General features: G+C 57.2%; 1 non-coding gene across 1 annotated transcript; it reads left to right on the top strand.

The window, feature by feature from the left end:
- Positions 1-9076: 9076 nt before the first annotated feature.
- On the top strand, positions 9077-9202 carry LOC116270167. Its single transcript, XR_004178093.1, has one exon. It is a non-coding gene; the product is annotated as a U6atac minor spliceosomal RNA (small nuclear RNA).

The raw sequence follows: 9202 nt of genomic DNA on the forward strand, positions 1-9202 counted from the left end.
TCTGCAGTTACACAGAGCTGCCTTCAAATTCCTTCTCTCTCCCCTACTAGCTGGGGGTCCTCTCTGAACTTCGGCTTTCTCTTCAGTCCCAAAGAGAAAGCAAGGCGCAGCCCCCAGGGGCCAGACATCATGTACGTGGACACCTGGTTCCAGCCCATGCGCAGCGGGCACTCAGAAGGCAGGGGTCTTGACTGGCAGGCCTGAGAGAGGACAAAGCTGGCACCACCCGTGCCTCTGCGTGCTCTGTCTGGCGGTATTTTTTAAACTAACTTATCTTCAGCCTCACTGAGCTCTGGTGCCCCAGGGAAGCTTCTGTAAGTGCTTCAGCCTACCCAGGGCTCCCCAGCCCCACAGCTCACGGCGTGGTGCACAGGTGCAGTGTGTGGGAGGCAGGCGAGGGGCGTGAGAGGCAGGTACAGGGCATGGGAGGCAGGTGCAGTGCGTGGGAGGCAGGCAAAGGGCGTGACAGGCAGGCGCCGGGCGCAGGGCGTGGGGCGTGGGAGGCAGGCAAGGGGTGCGGGAGGCAGGCGAGGGGCGTGGGAGGCAGGTACAGAGCATGGGGGGCAGGTGCAGGGCGTGAAAGCAGGCGAGGGGCGTGGGAGGCAGGCGAGGGGCACCGGAGGCAGGTGCGGGGCGTGGGGCATGGGAGGCAGGCAAGGGGCTTGAAGGCTGTGGGTACGATTCAAGACGGGCTATTCCGGTCCTCTCGTGGGTGCCGGGAATGCTGGGCTCTTCCTCTGGCCAGAGGGTCTCAGGGCTCCAACCACGGGGACCAGCACCCACCCCTGAGTTAAATCCCTGCAGCCTCTGGGACGGCCCAAATGCCCAGGCAGGGGAAGGCACCCGCCAAAGCGACCCCAGGCCCACGGGACTCGCCCAGCCTGTCGGCCTTACTGCGGGGAGAACAGACAGTCTCTCCCAGCCAGTGTGCGCTAGGGCCTCGCGGGGCCACCAAGTCTCCCAGGTGGCATCTGCTGGGGCACTAAAATGTCACCTGGAGGGAACCCTGAGGCTGGCCCACACTTTGGTGCTGTGACATCTTTTGGGCCAATCCCAAGAAGGTTCAACCTCCTACTCCAGCCCCAACCCCCAGCCTCACCAGCAGCCCTCCCGGGGCCTCTGCCTAGACCAGGTCCCCGCCTGGAGTGCCTTCTTCCTTGGCACAGCGATGACCGTGCAGGCCCTGGCCTCCCTCCCGAAGACCCCGGCCCCACTCGGCCTCTCAGACCAGAAAAGCCCCTTCCTGTTGGCGCCACCCATCCCCAAAGCCTGGCCTCCATTTCTTCCTAAAACCCGCCCTCAGGGTTGCTGCAAAGTTCTCGTAAGTAGGTGCTGCCCTGGTGTGTGTGGAGTTATCCCAAAGTCATTCCGCACCCCTGTGTGGCCTGGGGCCGGCAGGTGGCCTCTCTGTGCCCTAGGTTTCTCACCTGTCCGTCCAGGCAACAGCAATGGCCACCTCTCGCCAGCCTTGCTGTCCTTAGAATGACTTGTTAAAATGGCCTGCCTCCCCTCCTGGGGTACCGAGGACCTCAGCCCCAGAGAACTGCGCGGGGGTCTGTGAGTGGCTAAACCGAGACACACAAGCTGGGCTCACTGGCCTGCACCACATCCTCCTGTCTCTGCGGCACAGGCTGGGCTTCTGACGGTGGAGAGGACTTGTCCTCTCGCCTGTCCCCAGCCCATATCCACAAACACCCGTGGGAACAACTGAACGAGAGAGAATTACAGCAAGAGCCCTCTTGCAGGCTGCCTCTGGGATCTAGAGGCAGAGCCGGACCGTGGGCAGCCTGAGAAGTTTCCAGAACGGCTGTGAGCCAGTTCCTGGAGGGTGGACGGCCTGTGTCTGAATGCCGCCTGGTCCTGTAGGCCCGAGGCTCCGTCCCTTCTTCTTTCAGGCCCTCGGGATGCTCACAGGGAGCCAGTCCAGGGATATTTACGTCCCTGAGGAAGGGGAGCCCCAGAGCTTGGTCCATGCAGAGCTTCCGGCCCATCGGAGCCTCGGGGGCCAGGGCAGAACTGGAGTGCTCAGGAGGCCAGCTGGGTCAGGCAAGAAAGGTCTCCGGCCAAACGCCAACCCTGGGAACGTTCCGTCCCCTCCTCCCTCCCGTACGTCCGGGGTCAGCAGTCACTTTATTAATAGAGGCCCTTGAGCCCTGAGAAGAGGCCTTCTCCCCCTAGACGGTCATCACCCTCTCTGCGGAAGCAGGGGACGGCAGCCCCTTGAGCAGGCTTGACCGGGAGGCCACGGTGGGGCATCCCTGCAGAGTCGGAGAGACCCAGGGAGTCCTGGGCCTGCCAGGCAGGGCGGTTACCACTCTGCCCAGAGGTCACCACAGGCACTGGGAAGGGAAATGCATTTTCTCCTTCCTAAGACACCATCTACTTCAAGGCCAACATCCATTTCTTCATAGTGCTGGGGGCAGGGGGTGGGGCGGCAAAAAGAAACCACGGTAACTGTGTACTTCGGGCAAAGTGCCTCATCCTCAGGAACCCAGGACGTGACGGGGAAGGCATCTGCCCCCGGGGAAACATCCCATTTTAAACCCTCTGGGCCATCGATACACAGCACCGGAAGAGCCTTATCTGGACCCTCCCGCTCCCCCTGCACATCACTGACAAGAGTCTTCCACTCCCAGAAAACCTTCAAACACACAAAAACGCATGCTGCATCCTTCCCTTGCCCTCCAGGGCCTCCCTGAGCTGCTCCACACTCTGGACCCAATGGGAAACAAACCCACAGGAATGCCAACGACTCTCCTCCATAGAAACGCCAGTGGTGCCCGTCACGTGCTGACTGGTGAGGTTAGGGGTCCTTGTAGTTTCTATTGTACTGTTTCTCCATGTCGTGTAGTTTGTTGTTTGTTTTTAGAGATGGGGTCTCACTCTGTCGCCCAGGCTGGAGTGCAGTGGCATAATCACAGCTCACTGCAGCTTCGACCTCCCAAGTTCAAGCAGTCCTCCCACCTCAGCCTCCTGAGTAGCTGGGGCCACAGGTGCGTGTCACCACGCCTGGGTAATTCTTAAATTTTTTGTACAGATGGGGTCTTGCTGTGTTGCCCTGGCTGGTCTTGAACTCCTGGAGTCAAGTGATCTTCCAGTCTCAGCCTCCTGAGTAGTTGAAACTACAGGCATGAGCCACCACGCCCGGCTCTGTGGCTTTAAATGCCGCTATAGTGAGCAGGTATTCCGTGTATCACACAGAAAACATGACCTGAAAAAAACAATGCCAGAGAGAGTCCGGACTGCAACTGGAACTGCTGCGTGCTGGGCGCACACCAAGAACCCCACAAATCTAGGCACCTCCCAGCATCTCCTGGGGCCCTGCTGCCAGCTGCACCTGAGGGTGTCACCTTCCATGTCCTGTAGACACTCCAGCCTCAGTTTCTCCATGGGGTAAACAGGACAGTCAGGGCTGACTGCCACCGAGCCCTCACCATGAGCCCAACCCCAGAGCAGGCACTCTGCACATCAGTCCCTTCAAGGGGAAGACACTGAGGCACAGAACAGTTAGGGGCCTTGCCTAAGCCCAGAGAAGCTGGGCGGAGAGGGCTGTGGTGAGAGCAGGGAGCCCTGGCCAGGACACAGGTTGGTGCGGTGCGGCCCCGCCCCCTGGTGGACGCTGCTGGAACTGCCCAGCCCTGCGCCCTAAAAGGGTGTCCCACCCTAAGAGGGGCGACTGGCTGGGGCACTTGGGCAGACACCCAAGCCCCCGAGCACAGCAGCCTGACACTGGAATACTGCTCCCAAACTGATCAAAGCAGCCAGGCGCTGTGGCTCACACCTGTCATCCCAGCACTTTGGGAGGCTGAGGCAGGCGGATTGCCTAAGCTCTAGAGTTCAAGACCACCCTGGGCAACATGGTGAAACTCCGTCTCTACTAAAACACAAAAATTAGCCAGGAGTGGTGGCGGGCACCTGTCATCCCAGCTACTCCGGAGGCTGAGGCAGGAGAATTGTTTGAACTCAGGAGGTCGCAGTGAATCAAGATGGTGCCACTGCACTCCAGCCTGAGCGACAGAGACTCTATCTCAAAAAAAAAAAAAAAGGGTGATCGAAGCAGAGGCAGGGGTAGGAGGAACACCCCACCCTGGGGCCAGCCCACCACCCAGGCCAAGACCAGCAGGACAGGGGCTGGCAGGTAGGGACACCCACCAGCCAGGGGCAGTTCCAAAGGACCAGCCCATTCGAAAGGCTGCTGGTCAGCATGGTGGCCATTAGGAGTGGCCTTGAAGCTGACCCTATGGGCCCCAGTGGTTACTCAAAGACTTGTGGCGGCCCCAGGAGGGTCCTGGGTCACCGAGGCCTTCCGTTCCGAGAGGCAATGGGTCCTTGGGGCCTCTGGCTATTCCTGGGAATGTCGTCTTGGCTCTGATACTTCCCCGGCTCCCAGCGGAGAACCTCCCGGGAACCTAGGAAGGCCTCTGGGACCAGCCAGCAGGTGGGTGGAGGTGAGTGAGAGGTGGGCAGGGCAGGGGCCAGGCGACCCCATTCCTGCCTCACTCCATCCCAGGCAGCCCACAGATGCTGCCAGTAAGATGTGTCTCCAGGGGACATTCCCTGTAAAGACAGCTGTGATCCCGCCACCACATCACTAACTCTGCAGGATGCTGCCGGCCGCCGAGAGGAGCGTTTCTCCCTGCACTCACTCCACCCTTGCTTCGTCCTTCCTTCTTTGTGGGTGCTGGAGAAAGAGCAGGCAGCCTCGGCCAACCACATGGCCGGGTTTCTGTGCAGGGAGAACGGCCACCTGTGGGGGCCCAAACTGTCCCCAGCCTTCTCTCCTGCTGACTCACCAACACTTCCCCAGATCTGGAGCAGAAATGTCATCAGCATTTGATGCAGGCTCCCCAAAGCCATGTGAGCCTGGAAATAAGAGTACAGGGCCAAGCGCAGTGGCTCACGCCTGTAATCCCAGCACTCTGGGAGGCCGAGGCGGGCAGATCAGTCGAGGTCAGGAGTTCGAGACCAACCTGGCCAACATGGTGAAATCCCGTCTCTACAAAAAAAAAAAAAAACCAAACAATTAGCTGGGCATGGTGGCACATGCCTGTAATCCCAGCTACTCTGGAGGCTGAGGCACGAGAATTGCTTGAACCTGGAAGGCAGAGGTTGCAGCAAGCCGAGATCGCACCACTGCACTCCACCCTCGGCAACAGAGTGAGACTCCATCTCCAAAAAAAAAAAAAAAAAAAAAAAAAGAACGCAACCTCACCAGCCTAGAGATCCCATTTGCCAAGACCATTGAGTAAGTGACACATCCCCAGGCCTCATTTTCATAAGCTCTACTGTTCGCTAATAGGCTTTTTTCTCTTTTTTTCATTTTTATTTATTTATTTATTTTGAGACAGAGTCTTACTCTGTTGCCCAGGCTGGAGTGCAGTGGCATGATCTCAGCTCACTGCAACCTCCCTCTTGGGTTCAAGCAATTCTCCTGCCTCAGCCTCCCGAGTAGCTGGGATTACAGGTGCCCACCACCACACCCGGCTAATTTTTGTATTTTTAGTAGAAATGGAGTTTTACCACATTGGCCAGGCTAGTCTCGAACTCCTGACCTTGTGATCCGCCCTGCTTGGCCTCCCAAAGTTCTGGGATTACAGGTGTGAGCCACCACACCCAGCTAGGCTTTTCTTTAAAGAAAAAAAAAAAAGGAATTGTGCAAGTTTAACACAGTATTTCCCAGTTTTCTTCCCTTTTGTCCATGGGACATTTCAAGAGACAACTGGTCACTGAAGCCAATGCCAGGAAACGCTGCTTGAGGGCAAATAACAAAAGCCCTCCAGCTCCCGTTACTAGGGCTGCCAAATTTAGCAAATAAAGATACAGGGCACGCCATTACCTTTGAAGCTCAGATAAACAATGAGTAAGTTTTAGTATAAGTGTGTCCCATGAAATATTTGCGATGTGCTTACAGTAAAACATGACTCATTTGTCTGAGATTCCATCTCAGTGGGGCATCTTGTATACTATGCAGTAGCCCTGCCTGCCTCGACACTTGAGGGGAAAAGCACGCATGGCCCAGGGCTTTGCCAGGGCTGGAAGGGAACCCACGCCTGCCCTGCCCATGTCCAGTACTGGGAGCTGGGGGACGGGTCCCTACCCCACCACTCTAGCAATAACATCTGGGGTGGGCTGGGCACATTGGCTCATGCCTGTGATCCCAGCACTTTGGGAGACTGAGGCAGGTGGATCACCTGAAGTCAGGAGTTTGAGACCAACCTGGCCAACATGGTGAAGCCCCATCTCTACTAAAAATACAAAATTAGCTGGGTGTGGAGGCGTGCACCTGCAATCCCAGCTACTCAGGAGGCTAAGGCCAGAGAATCGCTTGAATCCGGGAGACGGAGGTTGCAGTGAGCCGAGGTGGCACCAGTGCACTCCAGTCTGGGAGACAGAGCAGGATCTGGGAGGGCCTCCCCTATGCCACGTCTGACTGTGGATCCCCAGGTGGTGGTAGACCCTAGCTCCATGAGACGTTCATTTTCCACTATTCAGGATAAGCGTTCAAATTCCTCGTGGTTAGAGGAATTCTCCAGCTCTGAGACTCCGTCTCAAAAAAAATTGTGTAGTGCCCTTGAGCAAGTTCCTCCCCTCCCTCAGTCTCCATGTGCTCAAAATGGGAGGGTCAGTAGGCGATCTCACCTTTTCTTATTTCTGGAACTTTCTCTGGATGTAGCCTGATTTCATACAGGGGACTCTAAGAACGGCCCTTGGAAAGCAAGACTTAGGATACAATGAGTTATATTCCTGGTGACTCGAGTGGAGTGCAAAGTGGACTCCCCGAGGGTGATCACTCTGATTGCCCCGTCCACCTTTCCGCCCCAGATGCCAGGCACTTGGAGCTGGGCTGACTCTTCCTCTGGTCCAGACACATTTGTGGGCCCCAGAAGGACTTCCAGCGGTTGACATGAGCATGTGCCCGAATCAGGGCTGAGGGCATGAGTCTCGGGGCAATACCAATACTGATCATGCCTTTGTTCAGCAAACACTTTGGGACACCCTGTGTGCAAGCGGTGCACACATCTTGGGATGCAGCGGTCAGCAGGAGAGGCGGCGTCTGTCAGAGCCGGAGTTCAGAGACACCAGCAGACATGGGGCAAAGCAGCCTCCATCCGTGCAGTGCAGGCTGCTTCCGCGAGTTCTGCACCGAGTCCAAGTCGGTGCTGTGGCCTCCCAGGTCCTTCCAGCCTGGTCCTCCCAACCCTGCAAAAGACCCTCTTGCCATCTTCCCTCTTCTTAGGTTACCACTGGTAAGTCTCCTGGGTGACATGCAGACCTCCAACCTCCACCCAAAGTAAAGACAGGCTGCTATGATATCAGGCAGAACCCAAAGGGCTTCAGTGAATACAGATTCCCGGGACTGACCACAGACACTGGACTCAGACTAGGGAAGAGATAAGAATCTGCATCTTAGCAAACCCCATCCTCGTGATAACACAGGCAGGTGGGCAGTGCACAGAACGCCGGCTGGGCAGATGCTTGGACCCCCTGGAACTCACAGAGCCCCAAAGCCACCCGTCCTTCACAGTCTGGGCCCCAGGGTGACACCAGGCCTCCCACTGCCAAGGATCACCAGCCAGGCACACCACTCTCAGCCCCCAAGGTCCTGGCTCTGACCTCCAGGCTGCTGGTCCCCGCCCCACACCTTGACCGTCTTTGCAGGGTGAGCAGTGCCTTCCTCATGCACTTGGTTTCCTATTTGTTATCCAGGGCTTGCCCTGAACCTTCTAGAGAAGACCTGACTCAGGGCTGGCCTCCTGCAGCAGTTCCCAGCCCAGCCCACCAGGTCTCCAGGGAGAGGAAGTTAAGGAAACTTAAGAACCTGCCTTAACCTACAAATTCAGCTTTGGTTTTTCTAATTAATATGCACAACTGGAAAGACACACATCCCAAAAGCTCTGAGAAATCAGTATGGCCATTGACAGCCCACAGCACACGGCCACCAGGAGTGGGCCACTGAGGACCTCTGTGCTTGTTTGTGCACACATCCATGTGGGCAGGCACATATGTCTGCATGTGTATACACATTCACGTGTGTAAACGTGTGTCCACAATGCATACGTGCACTTGCAAGTGTGACTCGTGTGCAGACATGTGCGTGTGCAGACATGTCCACGTGTAGACGTGCGCGTGTAGACATGCATATGTACATACGTGTAAGGACGTGTGTGCACCATGTATGGACACGTGCATGAATGTGCAGAGGTGTTGAGGACGCATGTGCATCGCGCGCACAGTGATGATCCTCGCCAGGCCGGGTGGTGCCCCAGACCGTGCAGACCCTCGGGCTCCTTGTCAGGAAGGCCGCGTATTCCCGGTCCCCGAGCCTCGCAGGGCCCTGCCCACCGAGGCGATGGGAGGGGCCCGGCCTGCGGGCCCCAGAACCGCCCGGGGGGCCACGCAACGGAGGACGAGAACAGGACCGGACCGCGCCGAGGCGCCAATACTGACGTTGTAACCTGGAGCCCGAGGGCATGTGCGAACGCCAGAGCCGAAACCGGCTCCAGGGCACTCGGCCATGCTAAGGCTCGAACTCTCCACCCAAGACCGCGCAGAGCTTGCGAGAACGTGGCGGAGGGGGCGCGGCGCATGCGCAGCGGCGTCAAGCGCCGCATAGCGTCCGGAGCACCCGCTGTTCCCCTGGCAGGGCCGCGTCCGGAAGTCCGTGGAGCGGATCTTCCGATCCTTGTTCTCTGATTCGTTACCAACCTTCCACTTCCGTAGACTGTTCCTTCCCGCCTTCCGCCGTCTGCTGGGCGTGTCACCGCAGGAGGTGCGCGCCCGCCCTGTTTTGTTTCCGGGGGAATCTACTTCTCTGAAGGACGCTCGGAACTTCCGTTTGTTCCCCTCAGCTTCTAATTGGCTGCTTTTATGAATATATTAAGGCACGAAAAATGGTAGATTTATTTCTTACACGTTCAAAGTAATAAAGACGATTGAATGCGAACAGTTGTGGTTTCACACTGGACCCTGGCATTTCTGTAAATGTACCTCCATAGATAGCGAATAACAAGTCGCCCTCACCGAAAGGTGCTTGCAGTTTTGGTCCTTAAATATGGAGCCTCACGCAACGTTGGGCGTGTTGTATGAAAGGAGAGAAGGTTAGCACTCCCCTTGACAAGGATGGAAGAGGCCCTCGGGCCTGACAACACGCATACGGTTAAGGCATTGCCACCTACTTCGTGGCATCTAACCATCGTTTTTT

The sequence above is a fragment of the Papio anubis genome, chromosome 13 (assembly GCF_008728515.1).
Source record: "Papio anubis isolate 15944 chromosome 13, Panubis1.0, whole genome shotgun sequence".
Classification (NCBI taxonomy): Eukaryota; Metazoa; Chordata; class Mammalia; order Primates; family Cercopithecidae; genus Papio; species Papio anubis.